The following is a 20,936-nucleotide window of genomic DNA, read 5'->3' as shown; positions in this document are numbered from 1 at the left end:
TCACAATGTCAAAGAAAAACAGTTGAGATTGTTAGATACATGTGGCATTTTAAGTGATAAGAAATGGTTTTATCCCTAACTAACCATAAAGATGGAGCGAACAAAAATCATGAAAGTATGCCACCATAAAATAATTATTTCTTTGTACTAGGAAGCAAATAACGGAATTTGGGAACTGACATATCTATTGATTGTTCAAAACAAAAGTTCAACTCTAAGCTACTCTGAAAAAAAGTTGTGATCTAATGCAAAAATACAAAGTCAACGCTGCCATGGTTAGCTGAACGTCTTGGGATTTTTTCAACATGTATAACCACTAGCTTCTGGGTCAGCAGTGTCCACTTGATGAAAATGACTGGCTGTTTGGAACTTTCTTTCCATTTAACAAACCAAAGCTTAAGAATTGAAATCCCATATTTTCTAAATTATTTTTCAATCCTTTGGTATTCTAAACAGTTGAAGATACTTACTGTCACCAGACAGGGAAAGAGAGGAGAAACCAGGCCCAGAAACGGGGAATAAAGATATCTTTGAGCTGGCCCCAGTGGCTCATGCCTATAATCCCAGCACTTTGGGAGGCCAAGGTGGGCAGATCACTTGAGGTCAGGAGTTCGAGACCATCCTGGCCAACATAGTGAAACCTTGTCTCCACTAAAAATACAAAAATTAGCCGGGCATGGTGGTGTATGCCTATAGTCCTAGCTACTTGGGAGGCTGAGACAGGAGAATCACTTGAACCCAGGAGGCAGAGGGTGCAGTGAGCCGAGATCACACAATCCAGCCTGGGCAACAGAATGAGACTCTGTCTCAAAAAAAAACAAAAAATAAAAAACAAAAAAAAAAAACACATATCTTTGATATGAAAACTACAGGCAAAAATGTTATATTAATCCAAATTATTCATAATTCACAATGTATGCATATATGTGTATACATGTATGTGCATATATCCTAATGTAAAGCTTCTATTTTGGATAACAGCACACTGGATTGATCATTTATTAAGCATTTTTTTATTCTGCTTCAAATATGTATAAACAAGCATATCATTATATTACAATATAAAATCATTAAGAAAAGCAGGATTTAAAAGATTTGGGAATAAAACAGTTGAATGCTTATTCTGGTTTTATATACTCTAGAGAATTTGAGTACTTTTCCCTCGCTTCTTATTCAGAATTGTCTCCTATTCTATATCCCCTGCCTATTCTTTCAGATCCATGAAAATAGACCATAATTTCAATCGTCTGTGATGACAAAGGAACTAGACCAATAAGACCTTGAAACATTAGTACTGCAAAGTTGGTCAAAAACCATTTCCATGGTTGAATAAGCTTAGAAACTAATGCCTAGTATAGTCTCCGCTTATAGTTTCACAATGCACATTTGCATTTTTAAAACTATGGAACATTCTACAAAAAGAAAACTTGTTTATCCCAGGGTTTCCCACATGTATATGACTACAGAAACGTTTACTTCAGTAACACCTTTGGATACCCATTAACACTACGGTTTTTTCAAAAAGAATTTCAGAAATGGTTTAACAATTAAATAAATTTAATTAAATAACCAGTTGAGTGAGGGTATTTGAGTGATGATTGAGTGAGGGTGTTTATATTTTAGAAAATACCTCTTTCTAGCCAGGCCACAGTGGCTCATGCCTGTAATCCCAGCACTTTGAGAAGCTGAGGCAGGAGGACTGCTTGAGGCCTGGAGCTCAAGAGAAATGAACAAAGTATTAATAAATTGAATGGTACATTTGAGTTAGAGAAAAGTTTAAATTAAGAAATAGTTCAATAATGCACATTTAGTATTTGGAAGAAACTAGTTTGTGTATTTGGGATTCATGCCCTGGAGGATCTAACTTTAATAAATGAAATCGTAATTATTTTAAATTAATTAAAATAAATCATTTTCAATGAACTTATCATTAATACTATTATTCATTTTTTAAAAATTGCCCCAAGTACTAATGTAGTACTAATTCCAAAATAAACATAATTAAAAATAATAAAAATTTAGTAAATTCTCATAACTGGTTCAAAATACGTGTTGAAGAAAAACAGCATTTCTATGTACATTGATTTTTTTAAATTGATTCTCCAAGCATAGCTACATTTTTAAAAAAGAAAAAAAAAATGACTCACACACCCTGGATTCCTTTGATTGTTGAATCACTATTCTAATATAAACAGAAGCAGTGAGTAACACTCTAAATGGTATACAGCAATGTTGTTCTACAAAATGAAGATTAATACCAAAATAACCTTTCAGTTACCTTATATATTTGAATTTCAATTCTGTCAAATAATCATAACTTTTTCCTTTCATTGTAATATGTATATAATACTTAAAATGTACTTGCATTTTAGTTTTATGTCTAGAAAAATCTCTATAAATGGATGTCATTAGAAAAGCTCATACACTGTGATATGCCCATGCCCACAAAAGCAGCCTTATTTCTTTTCACCCCTTAATCCATTTGTCCTCCAGCAAAACCAACAATCTCCCAGGAAGATTTCCTTGAGACTTCTGCTCCAAACTGGTTTAGACACCTGACCTCTAACTCTCAGTGATATCTCATGCCTACCTCTTTTACTTCCACATTTTATCATAATTATCTGTTTATCTGTTCATCTGTGGAAACTCAAAAGTTGAACAAGTGATTTAAAAGATGGCCAATTATTAAAAAGTCAAAAAACAATAGATGTTGGCATGGATGTGGTGAAAAAGGAAAACTTATACACTACTGGTGGGAATGTAAATTAGTATAACCTCTATGGAAACAGTATGGGGATTTCTCAAAGAACTCAAAGTAGATCTACCATTTGATCCAGCAATCCCACTACTGGTTATCTACCCAAAGGAAAAGAAACCATTATATCAAAAAGACACCTGTACACATATTTTATCATAGCACAATTCATAATTGCAAAGATACGGAGCCAAACTAAGTGTCCATCAACCGATGACAGCATAAAGAAAATGTGGTATATAGACACCCTGGAATACTACTCAGCCATAAAAAAGAATGCAATGTTGTCTTTTGCAGCAACCTGGATGGAGCTGGAGGACATTATTCTAAGTGAAGTAATTCAGGTATGGAAAACCAAATACCATATGTTCTCACTTATAAGTGGGAGCTGAAATACGGGTTCACAAAGGCATACAGAGTGGTATGATGGATGTTGGAGACTGAGAAGAGGGGGGGAAGTGAGGGATAAAAAACTACATATTGGGCACAATGTACACTTCTCGTGTGATGGGTGAACTAAAATCTCAGACTTCATCACTATACAATTCATCCATGTAACCAAAAACCACTTGTACCTCTAAAGGTATTGAAACTAAAAACAAAATTTTAAAGATGGCAAACTCCTAAAAGTGAAATTATCATGTAATACTTATAAGATAATCAAAGGAATTAAGTGACGATGATGTTTTAATAAACATGATGTCCTGCTGGGAAGAACGTGGAGAGTGTTATTGCTTCTCTGAAGGATTTTGCCTTTTTTTTTTTAATTAAGTAAATTCTATACCCATTTTTTCCAGAATTTTTTTTTTAGTTTTACTTTAAGTCAATGATATGAATTAGATAGAATTCTAAGTAAATGCTATACCCATTTTTTCCAGAATGGTTGTTTAGTTTTACTTTAAGTCAATGACATGAATTAGATAAAATTCTCAAGTTTTCATTAAGACTTTAAGAGGCTACTCCCTGCCTCCATGGACATTTAGCATTTCACAGACTTTCTTGCATTACCGTAACAAAATGTTCTCATGAGGAAGCAGCTAGTGCTGATTTATATTCTCTATCCTGTCTTTAAAATTGAGACCCCATATGATACTCTTCACTGACCCCAGATCTTCTTGCACTAGTCCTTGTGAGAATGCCCAGCATATTCAGTATCTTGAGCTGAAAAAAGAAAAATCTCTACAAACTTGCTTGGTTAAGGGAGTGTAGGCCCTTGGAGAGTAGAGCCCAAGAAAGTAGAACATATCTGATAATCTTTCTCAGTGCTAGAGTTCCCTCCTTTCTAGAGATGGCTATTTTCCTGAAGTCTCAGCAGAAGTACTGGGCACAGAACCCAGGTTTACTAACTCAGCCATGGTCTTTTTCCATAAACCCTCATTTCAGCAGATCCAAAAAAAAAAAAAAGGAGATTTTTAGAATCACAGGCCTCCTTCCATTATAACCATCATCAGCTTTGATATTACCAGATACTTCCTCTAGTATTTTATTAAAAAATACTGAGTCTCTGTGATATCTCTTATTTCATGACAATGTAGTTTGCAATTTGCCTAGTCTCACACCTGGGAAGAAGCAAGGGCATTTTATTGTGTCAGAGCAAACATTCATGTAAAAAGCAGGAGAAAAAAGACCTTTCACTTTTAACCATGAACAAGTTCTCACCCTCCCTGTGCATCTAGCTTTCAGGTGAAGATGAGGTGACCGAAGTGCATGTGGCTGATCCAGCTGTTGCACCCTCCATCCAGTATAACTTTTGTGCCGTTGCCTTTGGTGCAACCCCTTGACATGAAACCACAGTTCTTCCAATAAGCAGAGTGAATGTGAACACATGTTGGCAGAACTGTGCCATTTACAAAGGAGGTGGTGAGATATTACTGAGGAAAAGCTAGACAATGCTGCACCAGCAATCTGATCCTGCTCATTCTTTCTCCAAAATGTAGTTTCCAACTCTGCAGGAGTAGTGGCTGTGAAATACATGGGAAAGAGTTTGAAAAGTATATATCCCACATTTCACAGCACTTTCCAGGATTTTATATTTCAGTACAGACAAAAGTAAGTGTATAATGCTTGTAAATGAAATTTACAAACCAAACAGAATTTTGCCAAACAAGAAAGTTGTTTCCCTTACAACAGCCCAACTTGTGATTTCATTAACAAAATTGATATGTTAGTTCAAATCAAATATCTCATATCATTAAACCATCCACAAGCAAATTTGTTTTACATTAACAGTTGAGTAACCCTGCAGAGAGTGCAAGCTCAGGGGAACAGAAAGTGAAAATATAGTCTTACCAGCATGATTTAAATTAATTAAGCAAGCATTAGTACCTTCAAGCAGTTACACACTATTACTTTAAGTCTTTGGTGGGGAAAGCTATGATTTACATGTTCAATCATTTTAATACTTTCTATGAACCAGATATTACAGTAGCTTTGTTAGCTGATGCCATAAACAAAAGATACAGTTGAAAACACATGCTATAATAATTAAAATGTTATTATGCTGACACCATCTTTCTTCTAGGATCTTGTAACATCTGTATTGACTGTGATAAGCATTGATTATCTGGAATGATGTAAAATATTTGGGGAGTTAATAACAATCAGGAATTCAGTACATGCTAAGACAGCAAAGATAAATCACAGGAAATCCAGATCAAAGCAGGTTTGTGAATAAGCTTGTTTTTATAGTTAATGACTCACTATAAAGTACATATACACATTTCTTTTCTCCAATGAGATGCACAAGGAAATGCCATAAAGAAACATCCCGTCCTATGTAGTAGCATTTCTGTACATCTGTCGAATTTCCATATGTAGAGAGGAGGATGTCAACACACAGCACTACAAAGACTGAATTGATCCAATCCATCAAGTACTTAACATGCACTTTTAAAATCATTAAAAAGTTCTTTGAATTATTAAGACCTATTTCAAAAGAAAAAAAAAGCCCACAACTTATAAATCTTGCATTTCCTGGGAGGTTAATTTAAGGATGCTAGGGTCAGCAGTTATCCAGTTCTAGCAAAGATTCTGAAATTTCCCTTCAAATATGGCCTGATAGTGAGTCATTTTCTTTTTTTCTTTTTTTAAAGAAAATCTCACCCAGCATCACCAAGTGGATGCCTTACCCTCTTTGTGAACCTTATTTGAAGAATAAATTGCTCAAGGCACTAAACTGGGGCTCTTTTCAGTTTATCAAAATAGACACAGGAAAAACTGACAGTCTGTGATCTATTTCTCATGTGTATACATATAGGTGCACAGAAGCTTTGTATAATATAGAGTAAACCCTTCAACGTAATCTAAAAGCTCATCACCATCAGCCTCCCACCTTCTCTCTAGCCTCACCTATCACCACCGACTATCTTTCCCAGCTACTTCCAATCTCCTTCCTGCTGCACTTCACCATAGCCCTTATAACCACAACATACTTCCCTCTCCTGCCTGCCTATTTAACTGCCCCTGGGTCCATTCCCAACATGATTTAGTCTTCATATCCCCTGGAAAGTCTTGTGTGATGCCCTCCACTTTGGGTCAAGTGCATTTTTAAGGTGTGCTCCCACAGAACCTTATACTTACATCTTCCAAAATATTTATCACATTGTATCAAAATGGCCATTTGTCTCGTCTGTTTCCCCACAAGTCTATGAGGTCTTTGAAAGCAGGGGCCACATTTTATACATCTTTGTATTTTCAGGAAAAGCATACAGCATCTACTAAATACATGCTCAGTGAATGGAAAAATAAGTCAATGCCACAGTCACCCACATCGTATAATTTGACTCTGAGAAAGATCCTATCAGAGATGTCTTACATCCAGAATACATTGAGGAATTATTCTAAGCATGTTCTAGGGATGCAGAGTGTCCTAGACTGGTTCCAACACATTAGAGAGGATTTGGATCCTGTGAGTTCTGAGAACAAAATGAGAAGAAGCCAAGAGGAAAACTAAAATCCGTCTAGATTTGTACCCTAGAACAAACCTAAATAGGTAGTCAATATGATAACCAATATTTTCCAAATAACGTAAACTAGTAACATGCTTCCCAAACCTGGCTGATTCCACTCCTGAGTGGTTACTGTAGAGATGGGGATTGGAGGGAGAGGACAGAAAAAAGGGAGTAGAGGAGGGTGGGGGAAGACACATGTCCATGGTAAGACAGATAATAGAATGTCCATAGCTGCTTTATTTATAATAGCCAAACATTGGAAACATCTCAAGTGCTCCTCAACAGGTAAATAGCTAAACATTTTGTGGTATATTTATAAAATTAAATACTATTCATCAATCAAAAGAAAGAAACTACTGATGCACACTACATGGGCAAATCTCAAAAACACGATGCTGGGTGAAAGAAGCCTTACTCAAGAGTACATATTGTGTGATTCTATTTCTATGCAGATCCGAATAGGCAAAACTATGGTAAAAAAGAAAATTAGAATGGTAATTGCCTATTCTGGAATGGGCCACAAGGACACTTTCTGGGGTGATGATAATGTCCTATATCTACATGGATATAATCTGTGTAATCTGTAAGTTACACAGGTATATGTGTATCTATACATAAACACACACATATATATTTGTCAAAATGTACCAAATGACACACTTAAGATTTGTACTTTCCACTGTGTGCAATTTTTACCTTAAAAAAATCACAAATAATTCTTGAGTTCTAACTAATGATATACCTGCTGAAATGTTTAGGAGTGAAGTGTATTGAGGTGTTTAACTTATTTTTAAATGTATCAAAGACAGGACTGATGGATGGATAAAAGGATGGAAAGATGAAAAGATATGTGATAAACTAAACGTAGCAAAATGTTAGTTGTAGCCTCTAGGTGGCCAGTATATGAGTGTTCCTTGTATGATTCTTTCAACTTTGTTGTATTTGAAAATTTTTTATGACAAAATAGTAAGGGTAGAGTATATATTCTAATCTTTCATCCCAAATTACTCAGGGGCAGGGAACCGAGGTACAATCATGTTATTTATCTACATTGTGTTAAGCTTTCCAAGTGACTTTGTATTCAGCAATCAGCTACAGGTTGATGCGATTAATATTTAGGACGTACTGGAATTTGTCCCAATTTAATAATGTTGTGAGAACCCACATCCCAACACACAATTTTTTCTCTCACCTATCACAAATTAATGCCTGAAATTCCACCAATCTAGATTCACTTCACGAGGGAGAAGTAAATAAGCCAGTAAATCAATAATTAACCCACAGTGAGAAAATAAGGTAATGGAGCCTTTCCAACTGGCGTTATCTGAATATGCATTTTCATGAAAGCTAAGGCAGGCCAAGAACAGAAAACTGAGGGGAAAATGTCTTCTCAGAGAGAATAAGAACATCTGAAAGTGCCCTTGACAATCTTGCCTCCTCTCGGCTGTGCCTGAGAAGTACCATAGAGTAAAATAACCAAAACACAGCAATTGATTGAGATACTGAAGAAAAGCTTTTTTGCCCTTTTGGGCCTCAATTACTTTAGCTGTAAAACACAATCTTTCCTGTTATCCATAATGGTTACAAGATAGGATTGACAGATGAAATACAGGATGCCTAGTTAAATTTGAATTTTGGATAAACTGCATATATTTAGTATATCTATGTTTCCATTATTGTATGGTACATACTCACACTAAAATACTTATATATATTATTTACCCAACATTCAGGTTTAACTGCGCATTTTGTTTTATTATTGTTTTATATTTGTTTTTCTGTCTGTTGCTAAATCTCGCAACTCTATTCCAAGGGGACGTGAATATTAGAACTTCAGCTCAGAGTCAGCGCAATTTTGACGAAAAATTCCTTATGACTGAGAAACCAAAGTGACTCATTTTGAAAAGTGTAAGTATTATGTGTAAAAAGGTTTTAAGTGCATGATGCAAACGGAACTTTTTTTTTTTTTTTGAGATGGTGTCTTGCTTTGTTGCCCAGGCTGGAGTGCAGTGGTGCAATCTTGGCTCACTGCAACTTCTGCCTCCTGGGTTCAAGCAATTCTCCTGCTTCAGCCTCTCAAGTAGCTGGGACTACAGGTGCCTGCCACAATGCCCAGCTAATTTTTTTTTTTTTTTTTTTTTTTTTAGTAAAGATGGGTTTTCACCATATTGGCCAGGCTGATCTCGAACTCCTGACCTTGTGATCCACCCGCCTTGGACTCCCAAAGTGCTGGGAATACAGGCGTGAGCCACCGCGCCCGGCCGCAAATGGAGTTTTCACACTGTAAGCCATTCAGATGAGGCATCCTTGTTTGCAGTAAGACCAATGTCTGATTCTGCAGAGGCTCTGTAATTCACCACTGTACCCAGCTGAAAAGGAATCGTGGATGCTTCTATGACCTTTATGAAGATAAATAAGGAAATAAATGCCACAAGATATGTGAATCAATGCAACTGTCTCCATGTGTAAAACGTTGCACATGATTGGGGTGAGAATGGGGAAGGATTCTTGGCTTGGATGAATACATCTACTTCATACAAATTGAAGAATTGTTTTAACCGTGTTCAGCTCCAACCGAATACCTCCACCTCAACTTAATGCAAGCACGGGATGTTTCTTACTCATCTGAAGTCAGAGTAGGTTCAAATAACAGACATTAAATCCCCACCCTGGAGTCTGGAAGAGGTCACTGGGGCTAACTGAATACTCCATTGTTTTATTTTAAAATTCTGTGTGAAATGGCCACCGATAAAAAAATGAGTTTTTCCTTAAAATGCTGACTGAATCTGTTTTGCAGGAAAAGGATAGGCAGCAGACACAGTTGAAATGTCTCTGCTTGGGCATTCAGCTTCAGAGTGGAGAAGCTGAATATTTTATATTTAAAAGTTGAAATTAAACTTCCAACATCAGGTATCATATTTTAGAAGCCACTAGGGTAAGAGTCAGTCCCAGAAGAGTCTTGTTTATTATTGTTTATTCTCATAAACATAGATCATTGTGAAGGAAATGTGAAAGAGCTGAAAGTAATAAGAAGTTGCTGCCAGATAAAAGCTGACCTTCAGAGTCTACACAAGCAGTTTCTTCCAGGTTTCTTGTAACGTGCAGCTCCTTTACATGGTGGGTGAAAATTTTGAGTTCGGAATGTGTCACGTTTTGCACAAGCTTTTGAAATCTTAACTAAACACTAACTGAGGTCACCCCTAAAGAAATAAAAGTGTTTACCTAAATGCAATCTCACCTTCATATACACATCACACATTTGATTTCATATTTTCTACACACATTTTAAATTCATTTGCTCTTTCTTTATACCATAATGTCTTTTCTTATGCTATTTTAGTTTCTCAACTATTGTTTATTCCACCCATTCAGCACTGTACATTTAAGCTTTTTATTTTTTTTAAAGACGATGCATTAACTTTTCTTTTTATAACCCCTGCACAGCTTTTTTTTTAAAAAAAAATTGTTGTAACATTTTGTACTATGCCATGGCACCAGGATTAATTGTGTCTTCAGTCATTATCTTGTCCTTGTTTTTTTTTCAGACCTGTGGCCTCTGAAATTTTTCAAAACAGCTCAGGGACTAAAAAGACATCTTCTTCACAATAGCATAAACTAATGCTCTGTAGACCCAACAATGGATGTTTATTGCACCTTACAAAACTACTTTAATTACCTTCAGATTACTGGTTTTATTCAAATAGATTCATTCTCATCTAAGGACGCCTGTGGACATTTACAAAAAGTCCTTACAATGTAGTATTCTATGAAGAGCTATTATAATATTGTCCCTGGCTTATATTTTAAAAATGAAAAGGAGATGGATTCATATTAAATTTTTTAAAACCTTTAGGTATGAATATACCAGGGAGGTTTTATCACTGTATATTATACGAGTTGAAAGCCTGGCACCTTAAGATTTAATTTTCTCTCAGTGAGTCCTGGACCTGTTCCAGCACAGTAACTACATCGTCATAATCAGGTTAATACATATCAGTCTGTTGAACATAATCAAGCCTCTAGTTCATGCATTTATTTAGGCATAACATAATATATATGTATTTCTTTACCTTTGAAATAGGCACCAATTAAAAAGATAAAGCATTTGAGTCTGTCTCCAAATTACTTTCTTGTATACTTCATTACTTGAGTACTCTCCATTATCTCAAAAAAAAAGATTTCTTATTTTTAGTATATAAATAAAAATAATAATTTAGATACTATGTATTAAATGCTTACAGTGTCAGATAGTGTGCTACGTGCTTCACTCGTATTGTCACTTAATCTTTATAACGTCTCTAGGAAGTGTTTATATTTTTTCCATTCTACAGATAAGAAAATTGAGTCATAAAAAAGTTAAGTAACTTGTTGATATTCCAAAGCAAGTGGTACAGCCAGAATTCAGACCCAGAACTCCAAAACCTTCTATGCACTTGACCATTTTTTAATTTTTTATACACAAATTCAATTATAATCTAATTTTATTATATTCAATATTAATATATTAAAATGACATCCAATATATGACACAATTTTACAACTGCACATTTCTATTTTATAAAAATAAGAAATATTGATAATGCTAAAAAATAACTAACTTTCCTTATACCTCTAAAACTCTCTGAGTTTAATATTGTAGCTAAAAATAAATTTAGGTGTGACCCAGTTCACTGAAGAGAATCTCTAGAGATATGTGGATCTGATGGTCTTTTTTGGTCACTACTCACTGTACCATGAACTAAAATAAATTTCACCATAGGCTTAGCCATTGAGAACCTGTGCTTGCCTTCAAAGCAGTATCTGTGTATGCATATGCTATATGGCATACATTTTTCATATAAACAATAAAAATAGCTGGTCAAATAACTAGGAGGAGGATATTGAATGTTCCCAGCACAAAGAAATGATAAATGTTTGAGATGATGGATATGCTAATTACTTTGATCAGATCACTATATATTGTATGTATCAAAGCATCACAATACATCCCATAAATCTGTACAATTATTATATGTCAATTTTTAAAATTTGGATTAAAAAAAAAAAAAGAAGAAGAAGATTGGGACACGTGAAAATGTGCCCCTCAGAGGAAAATTCTTATTAAAGATTGTCATCTTGCACTGGCTTTCTGCCTTTTAAAAAGGTGGCAAATCAATGGAGATGGGAAGCTCTTAAGGTCAAACGGTCAAATTGGTTTTGTCTCTGAACACAATCCACACAGTTCCCTTTCAAAGGTTTCATTATAAAACATAAGGAATTCAAGACATTGTTAATGTATTAAAATATAAAACTGTTCAAATGTGTTGTCATAAGAGCTTACCTGAATTTGGTTTTCAGGTATTTGGAGTCACATCCAAAATTTCCTGGGGTGTTTAATCAATTGTCTCTTCCTTCCCCTCTGCATTATCCTCCCCGATAGAAATTTGATTCTAAAACTAGGCCTTTTCATTGATGATAAATGGTTTCAAAGTTAGTTGGAGGAAAATCATGAAGTCAGGTTGCTTTGTGTTTGGCCTCCCCTCCCTTCTTAAGCTTTCCAGCTACATTTGCTCTAAGCTTCTCTCTTCCTTCAGCACTTTTTTCACACCCGGCTGTCCTGGATTATTTTAGCCCCATCCCTTCATTGGTAGAGAAAGGCAACATAGTAAACGAACTCATAACGTGATTGCTAGTCTAAGACAATGCATCAATTTGGGGAGAATTTTAGGCACCAAGGCTCTGAACATGGAGGTATTTGGGGTTAAAGGAGCCTCAAATCAAGATAGTCTCTACCAACCTCTTAATATTATTCCTGCTGAGATCAATCTACTGGTGAATAAGTTGAATCCATATCTATTGACCTCCCTTAAAGTAGAAGAGGAAAAAAAACTTGCCTTCAATATTTCAACTACAAATCGAAGTCAAGGGAATTTGCAGAAAGTATAAGTAGTCCTTAGTTGGCCTTCATTCTAATGTAAGAAACTCACCAAAAGTAAAAGCAAAACTAACGAATCCCATTGCAATGTTTGGCAGCCTTCAAGAAGGCATCAGGAGAACCAGATGTCTCCCTAGGTATAGCTCACATTCCTACCATGAACTTCTAAGACGGAAGTCTTCAAACAGGAGTACAAGTACTCCCCAATGGAAGGCACTTTTATTTCAGTGATTAATAAAAAGCTTTCAAGCATAAAGGATCAAAGATGAATTTAAGTGAAAAGAGAAATAATGTTGTTTCAACTATAAAAGAAGAGCTTTTTCATGAATTTTTTTAAATGGATGATAATGTGTAACAAATTGCTTTGATATTTAGATTCCACAGGACATGTTTAAAAGAATAATGTTGCAGTTTCTTTTAGTTTTAAGGTAAGCAGTTTCCAGACCCACACATTTCACACATACTCTCCAAAACTGCTCTGCTTAAGAGCAAGCCATGGCCAGTGTATCACACCTATTCTCATCTCCCACTTCCTTGTATTAGGTTGGTGCAAATGTAATTGCTGTTTTTGTCATTAAAATGCCATTACTTTTAATGGCAAAAACTGCAATTACGTTTGCATCAACCTAATACAATTGTCTTTTGCCCTCTTTACAAAAGAAAGGCCTACCTCTTACTCATTCTGAATCTTATTATGGTGCATTGCCTTTAAAAAGTGTAATCTTTGCGGTGGCAGAGGGACAATTTGAGATATTGGTGTCTAGTAAATTTCTGTTTCTGTTAATCAAGATATTGGCCTGCTTTACAGCTGATGTTTTACATGTTTTCAAAGTGGTGAAAAGTTTCACAATGACCTCTGACAGCTTAACGTTACATCTTGCACAGAAGAAACACATGTCAGGATTCCATTTTCTTGCAGTGTATTCAAATTCATGAAACACTGTCATTACTTTTCCAAATGAATGTTGAACAGGATAGAGGTATACTCAATTTTTTCTTAGAAAAGGCTCTAGCTTGTTCTCAACCATTTCTCTAATCATATATTTATTCCCCCAATGCACTTATTTAATTTAAATTAACTCAACAGGAAGATATTGTGGATCCAAATACTAAAAGCACTGATTAATACAGCTTTTTTAAGCACTACACCAAAAACTTCTCTTTCTTTAATGTTAATTTTTCTTGAATTTTGTCTTATTCAGCAAATGTGACATTTATCCATAGACACATGAACTAATTGAAGGAAAAAACAGGCACATCCATCTTCTGAAGAGATAATTTCAATAAAAATTTGCTCTTTGTGATTAATAATTATCAAAAATGTGAGATGTATTTATTCTGTTTTTTCACAATACTCTCATTTTGTTAAATTTTTATGAATACATAATAGTTGTACATATGTGTCGGGTACCTGTGATATTCTGATACATACATACAACATGTAATTATTAAACCTGGGTAATTGGGATATCCATCACCTCAAACATTTACCATTTCTTTTTGTTGGGAACATTTCAAGATTTTGCTTCTAGCTATTGTGAAATACACAGTAAGCTATTGTTAACTATAGTTGCCTTGTTGTGCTGCCAAACACTAGATCTTATTCTATTTAACTCCTGTTGATCAATTTGATCAATGATGCATCAATAATAATGTAGTGATCATTCAAACCAAAGAATGTCTCTAACATCAGCCTTCTAAAATATTTACCATTTTTAAAATTCAAGGAAAACTGTTTAAATATTTATTAATTCATTTAAAAATAACAATAAACTCATTCATATTAATATAAATTTTTTCTATGAAAAATAATGACATTTTTAAAACCAAAACAAGTTAGAAAGAAGAGTGACAATATTTTAAATTTTTTGTGAATGTCTTTAATGCATCTGGCTTAGAAGACTGCTGCATTCTTATATCTGCTTCTGCATTTAACCCATTGTGATAAGCCATTTGGTTGAAGTATATAAAGAAAATCTAGCTCCTCAAAAATGTTAATAAATAGCTGGAAAAGGGAGGGGCATTTTAATAGCCTTTTCATATCATTGCAGATATTCTTCTCTGACACAACACCAAAACTCAACAAGTGGTAAAAAAGTAGAATATTAGACATTGGAGACTACAAAAGGTGGGTGGGTTGAGGGTGGCTGAGGGTTGAAAAATTACTTGTTGAGTACAATGTTCACTTTCTGGGCGGTGGATACACTAAAGGTCCGGACTTCACCACTACACAATGTATGCATGTAAGAAATGTGCACTTGTACCCTCTAAATATATAAAAAATAAAATAAAAAATAATATCTTAAAGGTTATTTGCAATGTGGAATCTGAAGCTATATCAATGAAGTTTTTATACTCTGTAACATTAAAATCCATTATCTTGTGCTTTGTGTTGTTTGTTTTTTTGTTTTGAGACAGGGTCTCACTTTGTCACCCAGGTTGGAGTGCAGTGGTTCACTCTCAGCTCACTGCAGCCTCGACCCCCAAGGCTCAAGTGATCCTCCTGCCTCGGCCCCCCAGGTAGCTGGGATTACAGGCACACACTACCACACCAAGGCAATTTTTGTATTTTTTGTAGAGACGAGGTCTCACCATACTGCCCAGGCTAATTTCGAACTCCTGAGCTCAGGGATCTGCCCGCCTTGGCCTCCCAAAGTGCTAGGATTACAGGCATGAGTCGCTGTGCCCAGCCTGTCTTGTGCTTTAAATGAATGCTTTGAAAAGCCTATGCATAATTTTGTAACATCATGTATTGACCTTTGGAAAATATGAGTTCACTCAGTTAAGTAGATCTTCCAAATGTTGACACATTTGATTACACAATATCAAAAATTCACATTTGTTATCACCACTACTTTCATCAGAAAAGTCTTGAAGTATTGGGAAACTGCCATGTTTCCAGTGACAAATACAAATTTTTCAAAATTTAAGTTTTATGTGAAAGCTTGAATTGTACCGCCAATAACAAATACTGTCATTTGTTTTTCTTAACAGATTCACTTGGTTCATTTTTGAAAAACTGTTTACCAAAAATCCAAGTCTAAATAATAGTAGTTTGTCTGTCAATAGTTTCTTCATGTAAAGATGGGGCTCCATGAAGAAGGAAAAAAAAAACAAAAAACAACTAGGTGGTTCAGCTTTAACTGAAACAATTGCGCAAATACTTTTCCTTAAAATAACTATGTGTATTTCCCAAGTTGCCACAAAGAATATCAGAAAGATATACACTTAACGGCCAAGATTTAATAAAATTAAAGAACGTTCTGTTCTTTAATTAACGTTCTGTTCAACTCTTTAATTAACGTTCTGTTCTTTAACTGTTTAATTAACATTTGTTCTTTACTTTAACATTCTGTTCAACTGAAGATTTTTTAAAGCCAGTGCAGCTGGCTTTAAAAAAAAAATAACCATTGCTCAGTAGTGAAGTATATATTGATTAATAACTGGCACAGTTGAGTGCCACTGTCTTGATTCATGTGAAGACACCAGCAGTTTTATTCGCCATTGCTTTTGCATCATCAGTACAAATAACAATCCCATGAAAAAAAGGCAAATAGCTACCTAGCTTATTACTACTATAAAAATAACATTGACCTGGAAGATCACCTGAGGGGGTCTCAAGAATCCCAGGGGTCCATGGACCACATTTCAAGAACCATTTGGACTAAGCTATTTGAGGGTATTTTTCTTTGACAAATTATAATCCTATATAATTGTTAGGTACACAGTGAAGTTATGATATATGTACACAGTGTGGAATGATTGAATAAAGCTAACTAAAACATTCATCACCTTAAGTATTTATCATTTATTCCTCCTGTCTGACTGAAATTTTGTACCCTTTGACAAATATCTCCCTATTTCTCCCATCCCCCAGCGTCTGGTAACCACCATTCTACCCTCTGCTTCCATGAATTCAATTGTTTTAGATTCCACATATAAGTAAAAACATGTGTCTTTTGTTTTTCTATGCCTGGCTTATTTCACGTAGTGTGATGTCCTCCAAGTTCGTCTGCGTTGTAAATGATAAGATGTCCTTCTTTTTTAAGGCTGAATAGTATTCCATTTTGTATTTATACCAATCCATTTTTATCCATCCATCCTTTGATGGACACTTAGATTGATTCCATATTTGGGCTATTTTAAATAATGCAATCAACGGGAGAGTACAGATGTCTTTTCAACATACTGATTTCAAGTCCTTAGGATATACGCCCAGAAGTGGAATTGCTGGATGGAGCTAACTATTTTGATTCCACTGGATACATTTAAGATAATCTAACCCATTTACTTTAAAATGTTTAAGATTTGTAATGAATCAGAAATTACTACTATTCTACTTTTTACATTAATACAAAACAAAATTATAGATTTCAACCTAAATAATATGTATAGTGGACTACCTAGTTTTTCAAAGTTGTTTTTTTTTATGGAAGATATAAACTAAATTTTTGAAGCCCATTGCTCCAAACCCAGGCAAGCAAACTATAGGAAAGAGAGCTGTGTTGATTTTACTCTTGCCTGGCTTTTATCTCAATGATAGTTTTCCAACCAAAAAAAAAAAAAAAAACAGTTCATCAGAGAGTTCAGAAATATGAAAGTGTCTTTGTCTTCAACTCTCTGTAAATTCCCATTCTTTTAAATTCAAAAATAGCACATTGAAATTCTTTAAAACAGCAGTAAATCTCATAACTCTACTGCCTTAATACAATCCTTATTTTCAGACATTATTCACAATAAGCACCCACATTTTACTTAGATGAAATCATGATGTACAGAACCATTCTGAAATTAAGGACATTGTTTAAATGAAGCACAAAGTGTAAAGAAAATGCCACCATGAGACATACACTGTTGACACTTCATTTTATTTTCTACCAGTCTTCTCTATGTAGCCACATATTTTATCTAGACAAGCATACAAACATCCACAATTAGTATCATTTTGTGTCTATGTTTGTTTTAGGTTTCATTTCTTTTAACTTTATAGGTAACTATTTTTCATCTGTTTAAATACAGTTCAAAAACATTAATGGCTAGCCGGGCGCGGTGGCTCAGGCCTGTAATCCCAGCACTTTGGGAGGCCGAGGTGGGAGGATCACAAGGTCAGGAGATCAAGACCAGCCTGGTCAATATGGTGAAACCCCATCTCTACAGAAAATACAAAAATTAGTTGGGCATGGTGGTGCACACCTGTAATCCCAGCTATTCAGGAGGCTGAGGCAGGAGAATTGCTTGAACCCGGGAGGTGGAGGTTCCAGTGAACTGAGATTGTGCCATTACACTCCAGCCTGGGCAACAGAGCAAGACTCCATCTCAAACAAAACAAAACAAAACAAAACAAAAAAGAGAAAAGAAAAGAAAACATTAATGGCTGTATAATATTCCATGAACTATTTTCATGCCATGTTACCACCAGAGAGACTGCGCCAATTTACTTCCCCACAAGCAGTACAAAATGACATCTTTCCAAATGTTTGCTACCACAAAGTATGCTCTTTTTCCTAGTATTTGGTAAGTTGGTAAGTAGAAAGAGTTATATTGTGGCTGTTTGAGTTTACAATTCTTTGTGCTGAATGTTTTTCCCTAATTTACTTTCCTGTCAATATCTTCTACTGGTCTTGTCTAACCCTACCTTTGCCCACTTTCTTTTTTCCTTTTAGCGTTTTGATGTTTCTGCTAATTCACTTTTATGAGGTCTTTTTATGTTTTATATATTAGCCCTTCTTCTGTCCAACACAGATGATAAATTTCTTACTTTTTGGCTTTTTGATTTGTTTTCAAGAATGATGCATTTTTATTTCCACTAAGTAAAATCTAGCCATTTTTACTCATTATTTACCCTTATGTTATTTGGACCCATTGATCAGGCTGGTGATTCTGACACCAGAACCACATAATTGTTATTATCTAGTACGAAATGTTCTACCTCATATTCCTCTTTTTCAAATTTTCATGCCTGTCTTCACTTGTTTACCTTTTTCCAGTGAAATCAAGAATCATTTAGACAGGTTAGAAAAAAAATTTGAATTGTAATTAAAATTAACCTAAAATTAATTTTTAAATACACAGTTTTATAATATTTGGTCTTCCTAGCCAACAAAATGATAGTGTTCCTATTTATTTGTTTTTATTTATATTCCTCTGGAAAGTTGTAGTCTTCAGATGCATCCTACATTTCTTGTTAACGTTATTCTTAGGTATTTTAATTGTTGTATCTAATGGGAAGATCTTTCATTCATCATTTTCTAGCTGATTTTTTTTCCTTAAGACAGAGTCTCACTCTGTTGCCCAGGCTTGAGTACAGTACAGTGGCTCAATCTCAGCTCACTACAACCTCAGTCTCCTGGGTTCATGCAATTCTCATGCCTCAGCCTGCCAAATAACTGGGACTACAGATGTGCGCCACCACACCCAGCTAATTTTTGTAGAGATGGGGTTTCACCACGTTGCCCAGGCTGATCTCAAACTCCTGACCTCAGGTGATCTGCCCATCTCGGCCTCCTAAAATGCTGGGAATAAAGGCATAAGCCACCAGGCCTGACCTTTCTAGCTGATTATACAAGTCACTAAGAAAGCTACCAGTTCAGGTAATTAGCCAATTAGCCACGTTACTACTAGTTTTTCCTAATAGCTTTTTCAGTTTATTTTCTTAGATATTTTTGGAAGGGCTATAAAAATAAACTGCAAGTAAGTGTAATTTTTTCTTCTTGTTTAATAGCTAATAATTCTTACTTCATGTCTTTTGAGATTAATAGAATTTCTAGAATAATGTTAAAGTTTCTTGCTTCATGTCTTTTGAGATTAATAGAATTTCTAGAATAATGTTAAAGAATGACAGTAATAACTGTCAACCTTGTCTTGTTCCTAATTTTAGAAGAAATCACTCTAATTTTTCTTTGTCAGGTATTATATTGACCCTTGGTTCCAGATATTTTATTTCAATCAGGGAAAAGAAGAATACTTCTGATAATAGTTTACCATTAATTGCTACAAAGAATCAATATAAAATGTTATTGATACTACTTTGGCATCTTTGTGGTTTTTTTACATATTGATGACATGTTATACACTCTCTAATAATAAATATAAATTCTCCCTAACTGGTGTAGATCAGTTGTTTTTGTTGTTGCTGCTGTGTGCTAGCATGACTTTGAAGTTCTATTCCTATCTATTTTCAAAACTAAAATTGACTAAATAGGTTGTCATTTTCCTTTTTTGTGTCCTCTTTGAAAAGCTTCATATCAGGGTTATATTTTTAAATATAAGCTTTCCAAAGGTGTTTATGCAGAATTCTTTGAAAAAAATTAACAAGTTACTTAAAAAAAAGAACCCGTAACATTTTTATTCAAAATATTAATAATGTTTTTAATTTCTCCTGTTATTAGTCTAATAAAGTCTTTTATCTCAATTACATTCTCATAACATGAGAATTTTTTCTATTTTACTTTCAGATGGATTATCATAAAGTTATCTGCAGTATTCAATTATAAATAGTCTTTTACCACTATTATATATATATACATTCCTAAAAATGTGTGTGTGTTTAATTTTCAAGTTTGGTTTGCTTAAAACTATGTTATTACTGTTAGGTTTCACTGCATTATTGTCTAAGATTATGGCCTACGGTCCACATGACACCTGCTTTGTGTAATCTATTTAGATTTTTTTGTAACTTGGTATATGATCAATCTTTTAAAACAGTCGTTCCCAACCCCCAGGCAGTGGACCAGTATTGGTCCGTGGCCTGTTAGCAACTGGGCTGCACAGCAGGAGGTGAGCGGCAGGCAAGGAGCATTAGTGCATGAGCTCCGCCTCCTGCCAGATCAGCCACAGAAATTAGATTCTCATAGGAGGGTGAACCGTATTGTGAACTGAGCATGCGAGGGATCTAGGGTGCATGCTTCTTATGAGAATCTAGTGTCTGATGATCTGAGATGAAACAGTTTCATCCCAAAAACATCTCTGCCCCATCCCCACCAACCCCTATCTGTGGAAAAATTGTCTTCCACGAAACCAGTCCCTGTAGCCAAAAACATTAGGGACCGCTGTTTAAAATATTCCCTGGACACTTAAAAATATATTCTCTATTGGTAGTATTTTTTCTAAAGTTCACCTTAGTTCAATTGCAGTGATTATAGCTACTTGAGTCATCTAAAGCTGAGAGAAGTAAAGCCTCCAAAAATAATGTTTCTTATACTTAATTTTTCCTATATTTTGAACCCCAAAATGTATCATGCTTGTGAAGTTTCTATTTTAGAAATAAATATTGATCTTCTTTGTCCTACTCAATTCTACTTGTCTTGTATTTTAATAA

Source organism: Pan troglodytes, chromosome 1 (assembly GCF_028858775.2).
Source record: "Pan troglodytes isolate AG18354 chromosome 1, NHGRI_mPanTro3-v2.0_pri, whole genome shotgun sequence".
In the NCBI taxonomy this organism is placed as follows: Eukaryota; Metazoa; Chordata; class Mammalia; order Primates; family Hominidae; genus Pan; species Pan troglodytes.
The sequence above is the reverse complement of the archived record's forward strand: the minus strand, read 5'-3'. Positions refer to the sequence as shown.